The sequence below is a fragment of the Crotalus tigris genome, unplaced genomic scaffold, assembly GCF_016545835.1.
Source record: "Crotalus tigris isolate CLP2741 ecotype Arizona unplaced genomic scaffold, ASM1654583v1 scf7180000017536.10889498, whole genome shotgun sequence".
Taxonomy (NCBI): Eukaryota; Metazoa; Chordata; class Lepidosauria; order Squamata; family Viperidae; genus Crotalus; species Crotalus tigris.
Window position 1 is genome coordinate 825,395 of NW_024096460.1, and position 20,913 is coordinate 846,307.

The window sequence follows — 20,913 nt, forward strand, 5'->3', positions numbered from 1 at the left end:
TGGGCTCCTCCTGTAAAAATCACATTGGCGAAAAATGTTTATTCATTCCTATGCCGTCTAAATGGCTCACAAAGCTCTCAAGAAAACTTGCACCAAAACTTTATTATAGTAATTACCAATGCATATAATCATAGGGTTATAAAATAAAAACAGCAAAAATGTGCCATCTTAAATGATAAAAAAAGCAACACCCGTGTATTTAAAATGAAAGTATAGTAGAATTTTAATTTAAAGCGATGTATGTTAGCAACATACCATTATTTTTAAAAAAGCGTGCAATTTTGGTATGCACAGAATTCTGCATACATCTTATCTTGCAAACACTATTAAAATCCAAGTGTTGCCATTACTGGTTTGGTTATTTGCTTCTTCATTAAGCAAGGCTCCCAATGTAGCTTTTATTTATTTGTTCGCTTGTTTGTATCCTGCCTTTATTATTTTTACAAATAACTCAAGGCAGTGAACATAGCCAACGTCTTCCTCCTATTTTCCCCACAACAATGACCCTGTGAGGTGGGTTGGGCTGAGATAGAGTGACTAGTCCGAAGTCACTAACTAGTTTTCATGGTTAAGACAGGACGAACTCACAGTATCCTGCTTTCAAGCCTGGGATCTTAACACTAGACCAGGGTTAGGCAACCTTGGCTCTTTTATGACTTGTGGACTTTAACTCCCAGCATAGCATAGCTGACTCAGGAATTCTGGGAGCTGAAGTCCACGAGTCATAAAAGAGCTGAGGTTGCCTACCCTTGCACTAGACCAAACTGGCTCTCTCATTCTCTCATTTAGATTTTGTGGAAATATACAGTATACAATTAATATAGGTAGTCCCTGAGTTACGACTGCAGTTGAGCCCTGCAATTAAGGGTCATATGTCATGATAGTCATAAAGTGAATCACCGTGTGACCTGATTTTATAACTTTTTTGATGTGGTTGTTAAGTGAATGCAATGGTCATAAAGCGGATTCTTCTTCTTCTTGTGCCATATCGGTTATCGGACATTGGCAATCATGTTGGCGATCCTGTTTTTATCAGCAGCTGCACGAAAAAGTGCTGCTGAGTTTTGTCCAAACCAATCCCTTAGATTTTGAAGCCACGATGTTCTTCTTCTGCCTGGATCTTGTTTGCCTTCAATCTTTCCCTGGAAGATTAAATGGAGTATGCCGTATTTTTTGGGTGTCGCATCACATGTCTGAAATATTCTAATTTTCATTTTTTAATTGTTTTGATGATTTACCTTGGCTTTCCCAGGCGGCTTATCACCTCCTCATTTCTGATCTTGTCAACCCAGCTTATACGTAACAGCCGCCTGTAAACATTAAATGAACCATGTAATCATTAAGCAAATCCATTGTTCACTATGGGGCAGTTTTTGTTGGAAACTGAAAGTAGATGCAGGTTTCTGGCAAAACCACTGTAAATTGCAGTCACACGACCACAGGATGCTGCAAATAGCCGTGAAGCTTTGTAAACTGCTCACACATCCCAGGCAGAGAGCGATATTGGAACTTTGAAACCAGATCATAAGAAGCTTTGGGGAGGGTGGGATCTGTCATAACTTTAAGGATCTCTAAGTGACCATTTATAAGTCAAGAACTACCTGTAAAAGCAAGACAGTCGCTATCTCAAGCTGATAAATGAAAAAGCAAAAAAGAAAGGAGAGACAAAGAAGTGGGGTGATGGGATCCTATTTGTGAGATATTTATTTGGTCATATGAACAATTTATCTATTATCTGTTACGTGACACAGGAGGGGCCCAAAAAGGTGGACAGGAATAGCCATGTCTCATAAAGCTACCTACAGTATTGATCAGGGCTTCCAAGTGTCCCTGATAAAAGTTCTGTTAGCTCCTGAGTTAGTTTTCTGTATCTGTTTGCTGCCATCTAGTGTTGACTTTTTTGTGTGTTTTTGATTCCTGGCAACTGCCTTCAGGTTTTTTTTTTTGCCAAGATTTCAGAAGTGGTTTGCCATTTCTTCCTTCCTAGGGCTGAGACAAAATGTCTAGCCCAAGGTCTCTCAGACTAAGGCAGAACTAGAATTCACAGTCTCCCAGTTCCAGCCTGGTACCTTAAGTGTTACACCAAATTGGCTCTCTCTCGTTCTCTCATTTAGATTTTGTGAAAATAAAAGGGGGGCACGGAGGGGGAGAATGGGCTCCTCTGTTATCTGCAAAAAGGAGCTGCAACACTTACTAATTAGCACATGAAAAAATGGTACTTTTTAATCTGCTGAATTAAGGAAAATTCACCATCATAGCATAGTTGGTCTAGGATGATGGGAAATACAATCTAAACACATCAGGGGGGGAGGGATATCAGTTTGACAGGGGAGTTTATTTGGATTGTCCTGCTCCTTCTTTAAAAGTAAGGTGTGTTGGTCAATTTTTTCTTTGTTGTATTTAGAATTTAGTAAGGAATACTTACTAAAGAATAATGGGACTCTACCCATGCTGGGGTTTAAGTGTTGTTAACCATGCATTGAGCTTGGTGATGTAGAAACATAGACTCATGGGCTTGGAAGAGGCTCAGAGGTCTTCTTGTCCGATCCCCTGCCCAAAGCAGGAGCCCTAATATCATATTGGACAAATGTTTGTCCAGCACTTTCTTGAAAACCTCCAGTGATGGGGCACCCACAACTTTGGAAGGCAAAACCTGTTCTGCTGCTTAATAGTTTTCACTGTCAGAAAATTTTTCATTTCAGGTTGCCTCTTCTTCTGATGACCTTCCACACATTGGTTCTTGTCCTTCCTTCAGGTGCTAAGCAGAATAACTCAAGGCCCTCTTTCCTGTGGCAGCTCTCCAGGTATAGCAGGAAGATGGCTATTATGTCTCCCCACCACTCTTCTCTTTGTTAAACTAGACCTACCTAGTTTGTTAAGTTAAATATACCTGGTTTGCTAGGATAAATGTACTTAGTTCATACATTTAACTGAAAAGAAGCAAGAATGCATAGGATAATAAATACTGTGTTATGCTTTCTATTCATAATATGTAAGTCTTGTAATTCTGTTAAAACAAGTGTTTCCTGCCAAGAGGAGTAGTCATAGATGAAATGTTAATAATAATAATAATCATCATAATAATAATAATATCCTGAGTTTGCAAAAAAACCACCCTACTCAGAACTGCCTATAAGACGTTAACAATAGTTCTTAGGTCCTTGGTTAGGACTTGAACTATTAAGCTTTTACTATTCCCAGACTGTGAATCGAACTGAAGATTTAATCTATTATTATTATTATTATTATTATTATTATTATTATTATTATTATTATTATTATTATATTATTATTATTATTATTATTATTAATAATAATAATAATAATAATGTCAAATAAAAAAATTCTATTCTATTCTATTCTATTCTATTCTATTCTATTCTATTCTATTCTATTCTTGTTTGAATAAGGACCAATTAAAACATGTTGTTAAATGAACACATGTATTAAATGTGTCTGGATATTTAAAAAAAAACCCACAAGATTTAAGAAAATCAGGATTAAGATATTATCCCTGTGAGTCAGTTAAAATTAAATTAACTGCTTGCCTCTGGTCTACTCCATTTCCTCTAAGATGGTTTGCTGATTTAGTTTAATGATGGATGCTGATGCATAACATTTTTTTGTTTCATATTGCTCTGTCCTTTAAAAGAAATGTTGCAGCCCACTGACCCAAATAATTACACCAGAAACTAGGCATTTGAGGTCAAATACTTTATATTTTCTAAATAATACTTCCTCCATTCTTTATCAGGAAACAATGTTTATAAGGAAGCCTTGTCACATATTGCTCATGTTCTAGTTTATTATTAATTACAAAATATAATAGCCTTTTGGTGTTGTTACAGGTAGCCCTCAAATTATGACCACAATTGGGACAGGAAACTCAGTTGCTAAGTGACAGTCATAAAGTGCAATATCAGGTAACCACATTGTTTAGTGATGGCAATTCCAACAGTCCTGGTTGCCATTGTAAACGTGGACAATGTGGGTCGTTAAGTGAGGACCTCGTGTGATTGCAGCTTCTGACTTCCTACTGAGTTTCCCATTGGCTTTGCTTGTGGGAAGTTGGTAGGGGAGATCAGAAATTGTGACTAGGTGACCAGGCCTCCCTGTGATGTCATAATCTCAGGCCAGAAGATCATGATCCCATGTCCAAGTACCCCTCATTATAAGTCCCCTCATTCAGTACTGTCATGACTTTGAATGGTTGCTAAACAAACAGTCATAACTAGACGACTACTTATGTGTATCTCTCCCTTCCTCCCCCCAACACCCCATAAGATAAGACTACAACATACTTCCTTCTTTACATCTAATACCTTTTCTAGCTCTTTGTTCACGTGCTTCCATCCCTTCTTCTGTCCTTTCCTCTTAATTCCTCTTTTCTTCCTGTTTAAAAAGTTCATATTTTTCCACTGGAGTTAAATAACATATCCTTTTCTTGAAGCAATAGATGATTACATTTCCAATTTGTTATTATTGTAATGACAGATGAATTCTAATTTTCATTTAAATACTTTACATTGGAAGACACCCTGCATAAGCTCAGGGCCTTTTTAAAAAGGGCGATTATTATTGCGGGACAAAATCTTGCTATAATTGTTCTTTGTAAAAGTATAGTAGTCACTTTCCATTTTCTGCCACAAGGAGGCAGTACAGATCCATTTGTCTGCCAATTTTGCAACCAAGCTAGAAAAGGAATTAAAATACAAATGAAACTTGCATGGCTTCTTTATTGAATATTAAATTCCCCCAGATCCTAATTTTGTTCCAAACCCTTTCATTTGCTGCAGATTGAGAAATATTTAACACCCATACTGACAGTCCTCAAGTTAAGACTACAACTGAGCCCAACAGTTCTGTTGCTAAGCAACTCAGTGGTTAAATGAATCTTGCTCCATTTTATGACCTTTCTTGCCACAGCGATTAAGTCAATCACTGCAGTTGTTCAGTTAGTAACATGGTTATTAAGTGAATCTGGCTTCCCCATTGACTTTGCTTGTCAGAAGATTGCAAAAGGGGATCACATGACCGCTGGGACACTTCAAGCATCATAAATACATACCAGTTGCCAAGCATCCAAATTTTAATCACGTGACCATGGGGATACTGCAACATTTGTAAGTGTGAAAAACGGTCATGTCACTTTTTTCAGTGTCATCGAAACTTTGAACGGTCACTAAACAAATGGTTGTAAGTCCAGGACTACCTGTATTTGAGCAGTACTCCCATGAAAGCATTTAATCTCATGCCAAGTCTGTTAGTTTTATATCTTGTCTTTCCTTGAGGAACTCTAGACAGGCTTATATGAGGTTCTCCCATTCATTCTACCAGTGTTTCCTCGAAAGTAAGACCAGGTCTTTTTTTTTTTTGCCTCCAAAAGAGGCACCATATCTTATTTTGGGGGGATGACTCTTATACTCACCTCAGGCACTGACAGCCTCGCCCAGCCGGCCCACTTCTTCTGGGGCCAAAGGAGCAGCTTCATTCTGCAGCTGCATTCCGGCCTGCCTTTTGCAGTCAGGCCTTTCCAGAAGGCCTATGAAGCTAAGTACTGAGCTTGGTTCTCGGCTGAAGAGGCCTTCTGGAAAGGCCTGTGACTGAGAAATGCAGGCCTGGCTGCAGAAAATGCCACAGAAGAAGTGGGCCGGCAAGGAGAGACCTGGCTACAAGGTAAGTGGGTGCGGGGCCCGTGGGGCAGATTCACATCCCTACTCCCGCCCTAGCTTGATTTTTAGGTGTGTTGCCTCGCCCCAAAACTAGGGCTACTTTTGGGCTAGGGCTTATATTAGGCTCACCACCCAAAATCAAGCTAGGGCTTATTTTCGGGGTAGGCCTTACTTTTGGGGAAACATGGTATGCCCCAAATAATGACCCCACGAGAACTCAAGGCTGCAAGAGAATGTGACTAGCTTGAAGTTGCCAAAGAGGCAAATGGCAAAGCATGAACCTGAGGCTGGGGCTCCAGGTTCTCTTCCTATACACAGTATCATAACCAGGGCACACTTTGTCTCTTTTCTTTCCAGAATCTACCTAGCTCCAATCTGACAGGAGCACCTAATTTGTGTACACTGTTTTTTCTGTATTGTTTCATGTTTTTTATGCTGTTTTCGATTATTGTTTGCTAGTTGTGAATTTCTGCTGGGCAGTCGAATAAATTGAATGAATGAATGAATCCTTGCCTTTGATAAAATAATGAATGTAATGTGATTCATTATTCATAAAATCAGGAATATTATTTTAAGAAAGGCAACAAGCACAAGGACAGAACAATGAGACTGTAATTTGAACTAGATAAACTGTCAACATTTGGCCAAGAGCAAAGAAACTTGGCTTGCATAGCGCACTGTTGTCCTGTCTGGAACAATTTATTTGATGAACATCCAAAAATCTGCCACTAATACTTCAAACAGCCTGGAAAGGTCTACTGAAAAGCAAAGCCTGCTGGTTTCACTGATATAGACTGATTATGATTATTTCTTGTAGTGCATGTGTGTATAGTAAGCTTACAGTGTAGCTGTTGTTGAAGAAGATGCCTGAGAATATCTTGAACAGCCAAGAAAATAAACAAAGGAATCATCTCTGGAGGCATTTAGTAGCATTAACGCAACAAGGAGAGCTATTTTTTCTTTGTCTCTTTTTTATTTTGATATGCCAGCAGTCACTTCAATGCATGATGCTGAATAACGACTCCCCAAAATCTTTGGAGGAACCTAATTTCAAATCCAGGGTTTAATTCCTGCAAGTGAAAGAAGCAAGAAATTAAATCCCACTGAATTCAGTTGGATTTATGAATACAAATGCATAGGATTATACCTTTTGGAATGAACTAACGAAGACATGTGGATGAACTAATGAATACCTGCAGATTATCAAGTGCTCAGATTTTGATCATGTAACCATGGGAATGCTTTGATGGTTTTGCAAGTTATTTTTTGGCACTATTGTAACTATGAATGTTCATTAAACAAATAGCTGTAAACAGTGGTGGGATTCAAATATGTGAACAACCAGTTCTCTGTGTGGATGCCGCTTCCGGAAGTCCATTCTGGGCCTGGGCAACAAAATATTAGCTACTGGTTCTGCCGAACTGGTGCAAACTGGCTAAATCCCACCACTGGTTGTAATTCAAGGTCTATCTGCAGAATATTTTGCAACCTCCAAAAAAGTAAGTTCCAACTTCCTTGAGGAGAAAAATCTCAAACATTTAGTCTAAAGTAGAAAAAGGCAGAAGTATATTTCACAGGGGAAGAAAACTTTTGAATTTTCCTAGTCTTCCTACTCTGTGCATCAGCCTCTTTCTCTAACATTGTCTTCTTCTGCCATTATTTCTCTCTATTATTCGCCCTCCTGGTACATCTGGAACTCATGCAAGCCATCAGCTGTCTTCCCAGATTTGATGGCCCCTTGTTTTTATTATTTCTAGTTTCCCTGCTGTGCCAGAATTAGCAGAATAGAACTATGATCAAATGAACTAACAAAAATATTAAGCGCCTGGAATTTTATTTAAAGACATTCCTTTTTTATCTTCCAAAATGTACATATTTCAGCTTGTTTGAAGTAATCTTGTCAAGTCCATTCCAAAGGAAATCCTAGAATATTTAACAATATGTATCTTTCGATCACTTTGAAGTCCGAGCTGCTCACACTTCCCCATCATGTTATCCCCCTTAGGATTTAATGGAAATGGAAACTAAGGGGGGGTGCAGACCACTGGAGAAATGATCACTCAAGGACATGCTATTTATGCTTTATGCAGATCTATGCAAATTTCTTAGAAGTTCTCACAGTAAGGTCAAGAAGTTGAAGTCTCTGCCATTTAACAGTTTTTTTTCTAAGTAGGAAAATGTTTGTTGATATTATATAGTAAATTAACCCAAATGCAGGTTTTAGATAAGTCTTCCCCCTCCAGCATCTTCCAGCTATGCTATCCATCACATTAAGCTAGCAAATCATTTGACTGTGCTGTCAGAAAAGGAGGGTTAGAACAACAGTTAGAGGAAGACCCTAACCTATACTAAATCATGATGGAACCAAAGGTAGATATCAACACTGGGTCTCAAGAATCAGTTCCTTTTTCTTGCTGATCTTTCCAACATAATTTCCTGACCTTGAAGTCAAAGGATATGTTTGAGATTCAGTTGCTAGTATTGTCCAAAACTCATTGATGGAGCCCAAAGTCTGGGATTTGGAAACATTAGCAAAAACATTAGCAAGAAAAGGGTTTAGATTAGCCATTCATCCACCATTAGTAATCTATGTAATGTAATATAACTTTTCATTTCAGCCTTCAGCAGATGAAAGAAAGCCAGAAGTAAATGTCTATGGAGATTTAGGACATCATCTCTAAATCAACCTCCTTCAAGGTCAAAGCTCCATGATTATGGCAGCTTTTCATTACATATCTGCAGACTATAAAGGCTGAGCAGGTTATCCCTTTTCATCCAGGATATCACAAACAACTTTGATAGTTTAACATTTGGGAAGGCTTCAGGCCAGAGAGATTCAATTAATTTTTCATATGCCCAGAACACTTTCAAGATGTTCCTTCTCAACTTGAACCAAAAATCTCAGCTTCTATCTAGATCTCTACTATAGATATAGATCAATAAGCAGCAGCTGACTTCAAAAGTGTCAGAGTCAGTAATTACCATCATGTGTGCTCACTAATGCAGATATATTGGAATCTCACAGAAATTGGGCCCTAGGAATTTTTCAGTGTATGAGCTCCTATTTAGGTTATCCCACTGTTGGGAAGAATCTTCAGAACATGGCTTTCTCCCATTTGAAATAAGTGGAAGAATTTTTAAATCAATAGATTTTGACTCCTGTGTAATCATCCTCTATACAGCAGTATCTTCTAGGAATATTGTTTTTTTTTAATTGTAGGCATAGATATAGTAGATTTGCTTTTTGTACTCTTTTCATCACAGAATTTGTCTACTATTAGCAAAATGCACCACTACCCACAAACAACATAACAGGAAGTGCTAGTTCATCTCTCCCTTCCTATCTCCAAAGAAAGTAGTGGTAAATTTATCTAGGCTGGATATACTTAAGAGGAGGTTACATGTTCATTTAAATTGGATCCTTGCCCTGAGCAAGGCCTTCCTATTCAATAGCCTCCACATTCTATAATTCCATGATTAATAGCCACCTTTGTGCATTACTCATAATGACTGTGCAGAAAGTTTTAGAGAAAGAACCAAAGGTTCAGAATGAAATCACAGTTCCAGCTTAGCTCCTATTAGATAACAAATGATGTCTCTGAAGATTCTCAATCATCCAGGTCATGGTTGTCCCAAAGGTGCTTTTCAAAAGGCAACTACCATGTTTCCCTGAAAATAACACCCACCCAGAAAATAAGCTCTAGCCTGACTTTTTTAGGATGTGCCTAATATAAGCCCTATCCCAAAAATAAGCCTGGAGGGTGGATGTGGCCAGCACAGGAAGCGGCAAGCGCGGGGGAGCCAACAGTATCTAGCAGCAGCAGCAGCCCATGCAGCACAGGTAAGTGCGAGTGTGGAGGCAGAGGTGGGGGGGGCGCAGATGATCCTGACATGCTGTGTGGCTGCCTGGCTTGCGGGAGGCTTGCGCGGTGGCACCGGCAGCAAGCAGAGGCGGGGGGGGGGAAGCAGGTGATCCGGACATGCTGTGCAGCTGCCTGGCTCGCAGGAGACTTGCGGGAGGCTCACATGGCAGCACCGGCAGTAGGCAAATGCAGAGGCACGGGGGGAGGCAGGTGATCCCGATAAACTGCCCATTCCATCCCACCGTCTTTCGGCTTGCCCGTGGCCATGCTAAGGCAGGCAGCCTTGTGGCACATAGGGATCACCTGCCTCCCCCCCGTGCCTCTGCCTCCATGCTCAGATTTACCTGCACTGCACCAAGGAGCTGGCCGGCTGCAGCTGCTGTTGGACACCGTCAGCCCCTGCACACTCACTGCTTTTTGTGTGCATGCCAGGGGGTGGGGCGCCCGGCCGGGCTGATCACCCTGATACCGTATTTCCTTGAAAATAAGCCCTAATGTGTCTTTTGGTGCATATATATATATATATATTAATAAGAATAGTGAAAATAAAAATATGATTCCTGGGTGAATCCATAATCAATTACCAATAAAGTGTGAACACCAGGAATATAATAAACTATAAAAGTTTAATACCATCACCGATCACCAAGCTTTCGTCAGATACTTCTGACATCGTCAGGGTTAATGCTGGTCTGTGGGAGAGTGCCTTTATAGGTGAGCCGTCATTTGCACACGGCTCCTAGATCTTGTCGTAGGTCCTAATTGATTTAACTGCTTTTTAATTACAGCTTCCATACTGATGACTCCTCTTTTCTTGCTTTTACTGCTTGTGGGTGTGTCATTATTCCCCTCTACCTCCCACTGCCTTGAATTAGGGAGGTTCTTTCCTCCCCTTTTTTGGTCATTCATATCTCTAAGTTGTTCCCTCTTCACACCTCCATGTCTCCTACCTTCCTCCTTCTTCTGATCTTTACTTGCTCCCCAATTGTCATCCCTCATTCTATGGGGGAGCACTCTCAGCCTTTCTCCCCATCCCTTGCTTTCCATTTCCCTCTCTTTGGCTGCATAAACTCCGTTTCTGTCATTGCCATTCCGTCTGACATCTACTTGCTCTTTCACCCCATTGTCAATGTTCTCAGACTCCATGTCAGACTGAATCCCTTGAATATCTCCTTCCTCCTCACACAAGCCCTCGTGTGCCCTCCTTTTTTGAGTATGTATGCCTGGTTCCTTTATATCCCTCCCTCCATCAACACAGTGATCTTTTTTACAGTTTCTATCACATTCTACCCTTATTTGCATTTCCCCCCCATTCACACTGCTCTCGATCTCTATATCCTTTCGGGCATTCCGATTGGCGCTCTGTTGTTTCCGTTGATGGACTGTCATCACAGGGCAAGCCGGTCCCATCCTCCTTCTTTCCTGATGCTGCTGGATCATCGCTGTTTTGGGTTTTGGAGGGTGGGGAATGATTGTTTGTTGGCTAATTGACTCTTTCTCATCATGCAACCGTTCTCTCACTGTCCGGGAGCGTGTGCATGGTCCTGGAGCAGGGGGGGAGGAGTCCCTCAATCGTTGATTACTCTCCTGAATGTCCATGGGCCGTTGCTGTTGTTGTGGGGGGTGAAAATTCATCCCCTCCATAACTTCTTCCCTAGGGTTACGTGATACTGTCGCAGGGTATCTCCTTAAGGGTGGGTGGTCTCGCCTGCTCCATGCTCTTAAAGTTAGATGTGCCGGGCACAAATCGATGTGCCGGTTGACAGAGTCCCCGTCAGAGAGCCATGCCTCTTTTAGTAACCGGCCCTCTTTCGTGTTGTCACCGGACAGGATGCATACATTATCAAAGTCAAAGCAATGTCCAGAATCCGCCATGTGCGCCCATACTTGGGAGTGCTGTTCCCCCCTTTTCACCACTAATTTATGCTCATGGACCCTAGTCTTCATTCTTTTTGAAGTCTCTCCAACATAATTAACGGGGCAATCTTTGCAGTTGATTTTATATATGATTGCCGATTTTTCAGTGTTGGGGAGCGGGTATGAACAGGTCAAAGGAACACCCATGGGGTCCCCAATCTCTAGCGTCATAGCAGAGGCTGTGCTGCAACAACTAGAGCACGTAGCGATGGCCCAATACCAACCTAAATTCTAGGCCCGCTACGTTGACGACACATTCGTGGTCATCAAAAGGGAGCATAAAGCTAACTTTGTGGGCATACTCAACTCGGTATACCCTGACATTCAGTTCACGGAGGAGGAGGAGAGCCAGGGGAGACTGGCGTTCTTGGACGTAATGGTCCACCGCCAGCCGGATGGGACCCTGAGCACGAGGGTATACCGAAAACCTACGCATACAGACAGAATTCTGCATTATGCTAGTAACCATCCTATGACCCACAAAGTTAGCTGCATAAGAACGCTATTTAGACAATAGACTCCCATTGCAGCACAGCCAAAGCTAAAAGGGAAGAAAGAAACCATCTCTTCCAAATATGCAGACGCAATGGTTACCCTACCAGGTTCATCAGACGCTGTAGTATACCACCCAAACCCCGGATGAGCTCGGATATGAAGGAACTCCCGTCACAGATAACCCGTGTCACCCTTCCGTACATCAGCAATGTTTCAGAAGCAACAGCCAGGTAGTTAGCCCCCCATAAAGTGAGGGTGGCTCACAGACCTGTTCAAACTTTAAGATCCAAAGTGATGCGCCCAAAAGACCCGCTCCCCAACACTGAAAAATCGGCAATCATATATAAAATCAACTGCAAAGATTGCCCCGTTAATTATGTTGGAGAGACTTCAAAAAGAATGAAGACTAGGGTCCATGAGCATAAATTAGTGGTGAAAAGGGGGGAACAGCACTCCCAAGTATGGGCGCACATGGCGGATTCTGGACATTGCTTTGACTTTGATAATGTATGCATCCTGTCCGGTGACAACACGAAAGAGGGCCGGTTACTAAAAGAGGCATGGCTCTCTGACGGGGACTCTGTCAACCGGCACATCGATTTGTGCCCGGCACATCTAACTTTAAGAGCATGGAGCAGGCGAGACCACCCACCCTTAAGGAGATACCCTGCGACAGTATCACGTAACCCTAGGGAAGAAGTTATGGAGGGGATGAATTTTCACCCCCCACAACAACAGCAACGGCCCATGGACATTCAGGAGAGTAATCAACGATTGAGGGACTCCTCCCCCCCTGCTCCAGGACCATGCACACGCTCCCGGACAGTGAGAGAACGGTTGCATAATGAGAAAGAGTCAATTAGCCAACAAACAATCATTCCCGACCCCCCAAAACCCAAAAACAGCGATGATCCAGCAGCATCAGGAAAGAAGGAGGATGGGACCGGCTTGCCCTGTGATGACAGTCCATCAACGGAAACAACAGAGCGCCAATCGGAATGCCCGAGAGGATATAGAGATTGAGAGCAGTGTGAATGGGGGGGAAATGCAAATAAGGGTAGAATGTGATAGAAACTGTAAAAAAGATCACTGTGTTGATGGAGGGAGGGATATAAAGGAACCAGGCATACATACTCAAAAAAGGAGGGCACACGAGGGCTTGTGTGAGGAGGAAGGAGATATTCAAGGGATTCAGTCTGACATGGAGTCCGAGAACATTGACAATGGGGTGAAAGAGCAAGTAGATGTCAGACGGAATGGCAATGACAGAAACGGAGTTTATGCAGCCAAAGAGAGGGAAATGGAAAGCAAGGGATGGGGAGAAAGGCTGAGAGTGCTCCCCCATAGAATGAGGGATGACAATTGGGGAGCAAGTAAAGATCAGAAGAAGGAGGAAGGTAGGAGACATGGAGGTGTGAAGAGGGAACAACTTAGAGATATGAATGACCAAAAAAGGGGAGGAAAGAACCTCCCTAATTCAAGGCAGTGGGAGGTAGAGGGGAATAATGACACACCCACAAGCAGTAAAAGCAAGAAAAGAGGAGTCATCAGTATGGAAGCCGTAATTAAAAAGCAGTTAAATCAATTAGGACCTACGACAAGATCTAGGAGCCGTGTGCAAATGACGGCTCACCTATAAAGGCACTCTCCCACAGACCAGCATTAACCCTGACGATGTCAGAAGTATCTGACGAAAGCTTGGTGATCGGTGATGGTATTAAACTTTTATAGTTTATTATATTCCTGGTGTTCACGCTTTATTGGTAATTGATTATATATATATATATAGGTGTGTGTGTGTGTGGGTGTGTGTGTTGTGTGTGTGATGTGTGTGTGTGTATGTATATAGGTCTTTGGTTGTTCGGGTTTTCTCCCGCGTAAATTGGAAGTGTCTTGGCGACGTTTCGACGAAGTCCCATTTGTCATCTTCAGGCTGGTGTTTTCAGCTTCGTGCTTCGAGCAGCAATGTGTGGTCTTAGCTGTTTCTTCCTTTTAACTGCCAGTGGGGGTATGCACTGATTGGGTGGGAGCTTGGCTGTGTTCTGATTGGGTGGAGGTGTGTTCTGATTGGTTAGGGGCTTGGCTGTGCTCTGATTGGCTGGGGTGTTGGCTGTGCTCTGATTGGCTGGGATGGTTGACTGTGCTCTGATTGGCTGGGGGAGTGTTCTGTGTGGGTGGGGGCTTTGTTGTGCTCAGGTTAGTCTGAGTTGCAGGGGCGTTTAAGATGATGGGCTGCCTTGCTATTTTTTGGCTTCGCGTTCATGGTCGTGCCTCATCTTCATGGTGGGTGTCAGTTTGCTTCATGTATGGATTGGAGGGGTTTAAAGTGGCTAATGATGCAGCTGTGGTCTGGCTTCTGGTTTGTGGTCATGCCTCATCATTGGTGTGGGTTTTGGGTTTGCTTTTTGCGTGGATGTGTGGTGGTGACATCCTGTGTGGTTTTTGTGAGTGTGGGTCTGGTGTCATTTTTTGTGTTAGGGAGTCGTTTGTTAATAAGGGCGGGTTTCCAAATGGCTGGTAGGCGGGAGGTATCATCTCGTTTGTTCATGCTGTGTGGGCGTTTTTCTATCTCGATGGCTTCATTGATTATTCTGTTATTAAAATGTTCACTTTTGGCGATAGTTCTGGTATTTTTAAAGTCAATTTCATGTCCTGTGGCTTTAAGGTGTTGGACCAGGGAAGATGTTGGTTCCTCTTTTTTGACTGAGTTTTTATGTTCTTCAATGCGTGCACTTATTCTTCTGTTGGTTTGTCCGATGTATGTGTTGGGACAAGCAGTGCATGGGATTTCATATACTCCTTGTGTGGTTTTTGTGAGTGTGGGTCTGGTGTCATTTTTTGTGTTAGGGAGTCGTTTGTCAATAAGGGCGGGTTTTCAAATGGCTGGTAGGCGGGAGGTATCATCTCGTTTGTTCATGCTGTGTGGGCATTTTTCTATCTCGATGGCTTCTCTGATTTTTCTGTTATATATTTTCATTTCTCCTAATATGCATTCTTGTATAATGCAATATGTTTACATATTCTCATGTATGCACTCTCTGCAATCCATTTTTTTTGCTAAGCCAATGTATTTTGTGAACATCTTCATTCAAATATTTCCATTCTGCTTTACTCATATTTACAATAACATTCTAGATCAGAGAATTTGGAAAAGCACAGATTTTAGTATATGTGTGTATATGCATACATATGTGTGTGTTTATGCATATATGCATACATATATAGAGAAAGCATCCTGAACACGCAGTCTGGTTAACACACATTTGGGAAATGCAAATTGGGATCTAAGCACTAAAATATATTTAGCAAACTCACCATTTGAGTTGCAATTTAGCAACTCAAAGAAATGGTTATTGACAGCTAATTCTAGTGAAATTTTCTCATGAAAATTTGAATGCAAGCAACTGAATATGTGTGTCCTTGTGCGATGTACTTGTTAATTTTCCTTTCTGATTTTATCACATTTTTTAAATAAGAGGAAAAGATCTGTTCCCATGCCCATATCTCATTTATTTCCTACTTCAGAAGTTTAATATTCATATATTGATCTGAACTTTAAATTGGTGTAGGCAAATTATATCAGAGAAGAATATACCTTTGACGAAAATCAATTAATCTTTTCAGAAATATTTCCAAGAAAAAATATCTCTCCCCCATGAAAACAAGTGAGAAAAAGTTTGGACTTTAGTGTCCATTTTAAGAAAAGCTTAACAAATGGGAAAAGCACTGGATAATAAATAACAAAAGCTTTATTGTGAAGAGCTCTTACATTGGCACCTGATAGATGTAATGGACACATTAATTGGGAAACCAAGAACCCCAATGCTTTAAAAAATAAACACACACCTGTTTTAGATTCAGAGACTGATGTTTTGAGAAGATCAAGCAACACATGATTCTATTCACCTCCTCAGATCTTTGTGAGGTAGAGCTCTGTGTTTTATCTCTACTGAAGTTCATTCAGCACACAGCCAGGACAAGGTTCTCTTTAGTGTGGCACCAGATTTTGCATGAGTCCAGGCCTAAAATATCACTGCTGTTCTTTCAGATAAATCTAAAAAAAAAGAGGGAGAAGTACAGTGCTCATTTTTGTTGTTGCAAGAGGTTCAAAACACTTCCATATCTTTTCCATATAGTGCACACTGACCACAACTCTTTCCTAACAGAAAGCAACTGAAAGGGTCTTGGCTGATATCAAGACTAAGGCAGGGGAGAAATTCTATTACTGGTCACCACTATGCCATCTTCCTGCCTTACAAAAACATCACTTGCTGCTATATAAATCATTCTACAGTTCAATACTGAAACTGTAGTTTGCAAAAAGAATTTGGTGCATTCCTGATGTTCTTTGACTTCTCAGTTATACATTGTCTTTCTGTAACTGTATTTTCTTATTTTATCAATCTAGTGCTTGTAGTATTTTGTTTTCAAATGAAATTCTTAACGAGAGGTTTAAGCTGAGAATTGGCAACTGATTAGAGATTTTTTTTAAAAGTTATTAATCAAGAGCCAGTTTGGTGTAGCGATTAAATCATCAGGCTAAAAATCGGGAGACCATGAGTTCTGATCCTGCCTTATGCATGAAGCCAGCTGGGTAACCTTGAGTCACTCAGTTTCTCTGAGTCTTAAGAAGGAGCCAATGGCAAACCCCTTCTGACAAACTTTGCCAAGAAAACAGCAGGGATTGTCCATGTAGTCTCCAAGAATCAGACAAAATTAAGTGGAAGAAAAAGATTAGTACATTTGCAGACCACCAAACTGTTGGAATTATTGGGTTATCTTGGCCTGTTAGGCTGAGTCATCAGCCGCAGTAGGCCAAGGTATGAGGAAGTTAGCACGTGTAATATGCTAATATGCTGTGTCATAACAAATGTGGTTGGTGTAAGGTGGTCATCAGGTGCCTATAAACCCGCCTTCTGATAACACAATAAAAGGGATGCTTCGTCTTTGTTCGAGGCTCCCATCCTGAGGAAACCACGTGTACGTGTCTGTTCTTCAACACCCATGGGAGACCGCTGGGCGCGTGAAAACCCACAAATGGTGACCCCGACGTGATTCAAGTTTCTGAGCACGTCTCCTCTTACTCACTCAGCGGAAGAGCTTACTGCAACTCAGGGCCGGTCGTCAGAGCTAGACGAAGCACTCTCCCAAAACATTACCGTGAGTATGGGGACAACATTCTCTAAGCCTCAGGTTGCGCACCTCCCAGAACTTAGGGAATTGACCAAGTCATCAATAATTAAATTAGGAAAAACAATGGGAAAGATTTGCTGCTGATCCTCCTCTTAAAACATGTGTATCTAAATTGCCTTGCATAGCCCGAAGGAGGATCCCTAAAAATGTTTGTGTGGGTTAAATTAGGAAAGTATTTTCATGAATGACCAGGATGTGTAAAACTGTGACTGTTAACTATTTCAAATCCAAAGGAAAAAGAATTTTAAAGTCTGCTAGAAATTCTGCTTAAAATAAGCCACAAAAAGGAAAAACCTCACTCTGTTTGTCTGGCCAACAAACAGAGTGAAGAAAAAGAATTGTGTTTGTTTGTTTGTATTCCTCCTTCTCTCTGTGTGTCTATCTACAAGAGCCTTTTGAAACTCAAGTCTGCTTGTGTGGGGAAATAATTTTTTAAAGTTACTTTTCATATCCTAAAACTTACTGGTGAAACTACTATGAAACTTTTCTGAAACAAATAAGCATTTTCTAATCTCTAAAACGATGTGGTCTATTTTAGAATAAATGTTCTCCTACCCTTGGCAAGTTGCACACCTTAAAATTTAGGCTTTTAAAATTATTTGGAGTTTTCAGCATTTTCAAACTGCCTGCAAACTACCCCCCTTCCAATTCTTTTCCTGCTCTTTGTTCTCCATACCTTTTGTCTGCCTCTCCTGGTAGAGTCCGTCCAGAAAGGGGGGGGGAGACCTTGTTCTTGTATCTTTCAGCCCTGAAACCCTCTCCCAAGCCTTTGGAAGCAGAACACACAGACCCAGATGCTGCCTCCATCCATTTGAGCCATGGGATTGAGTTTGAATCCAGCCATCCACTAAAAAGCCACCATGCATCTGGAACCCAAGTCCTACCATTTCCCCAGATGCCTGTGAGAGCTGCAGAAGGAAGGTGGTGCCATGTGAAGCCTCAGAAGAGAAAATTAAGACTGTGGGGGGAGGGTGGAAACTCATTGTAAACTTTTCTTTCTTGCCCCATTTGTATTGTAACAAGCCAGTTGAATGTATTAATGGAGAGAGGGAATATGTGGCAAAACAAGTACTGAACACCTTGGACTTCTATCTGGTGGGAGGGAAAACTTTTCCAGAATGTTTGTATTGCCTGTTTTGTAGAAATAGCTGCATATGCACACATACACCATTCACACCATTCAGAGTCTATCCCCTCCACCTACCTTTAGTAAAGTTCCCCAGGCTGATTTTTGCTCTATTGCACCAAAGCTTTGTGGGACCAACTTCCAACAGATTCCAAGGGGGAGGGAACTAGGCCCCCTCAGGTGATTTGCAATTCATATGCCCTGACTAAGGAAGCAACAGGAAAAATCCCAAACTTATGCCCTGAATATTTTGCACTATTGAGCTCAGATTGGGATTTCTAGAACTCATTATGTGCAATTTAAAGAAAATTTAATAGACTGGCATATTGGACATTACAAACGTGGATGCACTGAATTAAGAGCTAAGGCAGGAAACAACCCTTGAAATTGGGCAGCCAGTGGTCATGTACTAAGGAAAACCATGGCTGTGAGGAATTTTGGGAGGTATGCAAACCTGACTGGAAGCTAAAGGTGACATCCAACATTTGAAAATGATTGGCACAGAATATTGGATACTATAAATTTCTTTTCCACCTAACAAAATTTTGCCCTGACTTTTAGAACTTTATGGGTGCAAGCTCCCCTTTTGGGAGCCACTAAAGGGATCTTTTTCTGCTGCCTCCATTGATGGAAGTTAGCCCCCCCAGAAGGAAATATTAAAAAGGGCAGAAAAATATATTTTTCCTCAAAAGGACTTTTTAAAAACCAAACCTGGCCCCAAATCTATCTCTCTGCCCAAGCAAGAGCTAGGCCCATACAGATGCAAATGTAACACCATCAGAAAGTTGGAGCCAGAGCAATCAAGAAGACAAAAGAGAAGATCTGCATACCCCACCCACACTCTAGGAGTCAGCCCCATCACCTGGGAAGCAGGATATGATAATGCAATTTCCTGAAGAACCATCTTTCTGCAATAAACTGTAATCTTCAGGAACTGTCACCCACCAACAGGTCAATTTAGTAACTACACCTATCACTGCAGTTCAGCAACCCCTGCTAACCAAACCAGCCTTCACTTTGCCAAGCGACACTGAGGATGACTTCCTATAAAGCGCAACCTCCTTATTTTAAATAAAACAGAAAAGTAGGAGATGTTGGAATTATTGGGTTATCTTGGCCTGTTAGGCTGAGTCATCAACCGCAGTAGGCCAAGGTATGAGGAAGTTAGCATGTGTAATATGCTAATATGCTGTGTCATAACAAATGTGGTTGGTGTAAGGTGGTCATCAGGTGCCTATAAACCCGCCTTCTGATAACACAATAAAAGGGATGCTTCGTCTTTGTTCGAGGCTCCCATCCCGAGGAAACCACGTGTACGTGTCTGTTCTTCAACACCCATGGGAGACCGCTGGGCGCGTGAAAACCCACACCAAACTTTCAAATTAGATGCCTTTTTTAAAGATATAAAAGTATTTTTTTTAAAAGGCAGAGTCTAATAAATGAAAGCTATTATTTGCCAGAACAAAATTCCATCTGTACTATTTTAGTTTTCATTTATCTCTTTGGTCTTCTATGGATTAATTAACCAATCATTTTTATTTTCTGCCAATTAAACTATTGCAGTCTTGCAGTTCTACATGGTTGACCTTCAACTAAGTAAAAATTTAATCTGCTATTTAAATAGTAAAAATATAAAAATAAGCAGAATCTGCCAGTGAAGTTGAAACAATCCTATAGTTTTTAAAATGTTTTTCTACTATAAAAGTTAATGCAAACCAAGCTGATAAAATCTGGTATTATCATCATAAACAGAAAGAATTTGTGGTGGGAGAGTTTTGTGGTAAAGAGTAGAATTTAAATTTTAGCAGTTTTCTATTTCATTTATCAACTTGTTGTTGTTCATAACTACTATGGAATGGCTAGGAATATATTTTTCAAGGAAGCAGAATACAGTCTATTAAATTTAGATCAAAAAGAAATGTTCACATTGCAATAGTAGAAGGAAGGGAAAACTAGCGATAGAAAGACCTAGTCAGCACGCTTTAGTTAAACAAACATCCTTCTTGCTTTTTGCAGCTGAATGTAGGCAGAAAGGAAAGATCAAAGCTAAATCTAATAGTACAGAAGAATAAAAGTGAGAGGGAGTGATGTGAATAAGAGCGATCCCAGTAAATATTTGGTAAAAGACACCAAATGTGTCAAAGAATTAAAAAAGAAAAAAGAAAACATGTTACATATGGAGAAAAATACAGCTTTTGGTATTACCTTTGCAACATCCCAATTTTATTAAAAGATTATGTGGATGGGGGAAAGAAAAAGAATGGACATGAAGTTAACATTACGATAATTCCATTAATGGTTGAACTTCATTAAGGGATTTAGATTACAGTTTGAAGTGCTCTGCCAACCATTAGACTTTTTTTTTTAAAAAAAAAAAACTATTTTTCAAAGCAAAAGAGGGAAGAATCATAAAGAAGCTCATTAGCTTTAAAAAAAAAAGAGAGCTAAGGCATAATGATCAGTGCAGACTTTTTTTTCCTACAGAAAGAATTTGAGACAACAGAGCAAAAGGGAAAGTGGGAGAATGTATATGACTTTAGTCTTGGCAAACATATGATGAAAGTCCTCCACTAGTGTTATTATTAATAGAACAGTGGCCTTCTTTGCAGGTGTTAGATATCATTAAACTATTTAATGCAAAAGGAAG

At 40.8% G+C, this 20,913-nt stretch overlaps 1 long non-coding RNA gene across 5 annotated transcripts in view; it reads right to left on the reverse strand.

The window, feature by feature from the left end:
• Positions 1 to 20,913, reverse strand: part of LOC120308159 — a 96,768-nt gene that overhangs the window by 7,375 nt on the left and 68,480 nt on the right. Inside the window, exons 3-4 of one of the 5 annotated variants that reach the window (XR_005556859.1) lie at positions 15,794 to 16,001; positions 1,250 to 1,310 (exon numbers count right to left, since the gene is read on the reverse strand). This is a non-coding gene — a long non-coding RNA (uncharacterized LOC120308159). Of the gene's footprint in view, positions 1 to 1,249; positions 1,311 to 3,654; positions 4,393 to 5,203; positions 6,743 to 15,678; positions 16,002 to 20,913 lie in introns of those variants that run through there. The other 4 variants (XR_005556996.1, XR_005556902.1, XR_005556949.1 and 1 more) reach the window with 4 other exon arrangements.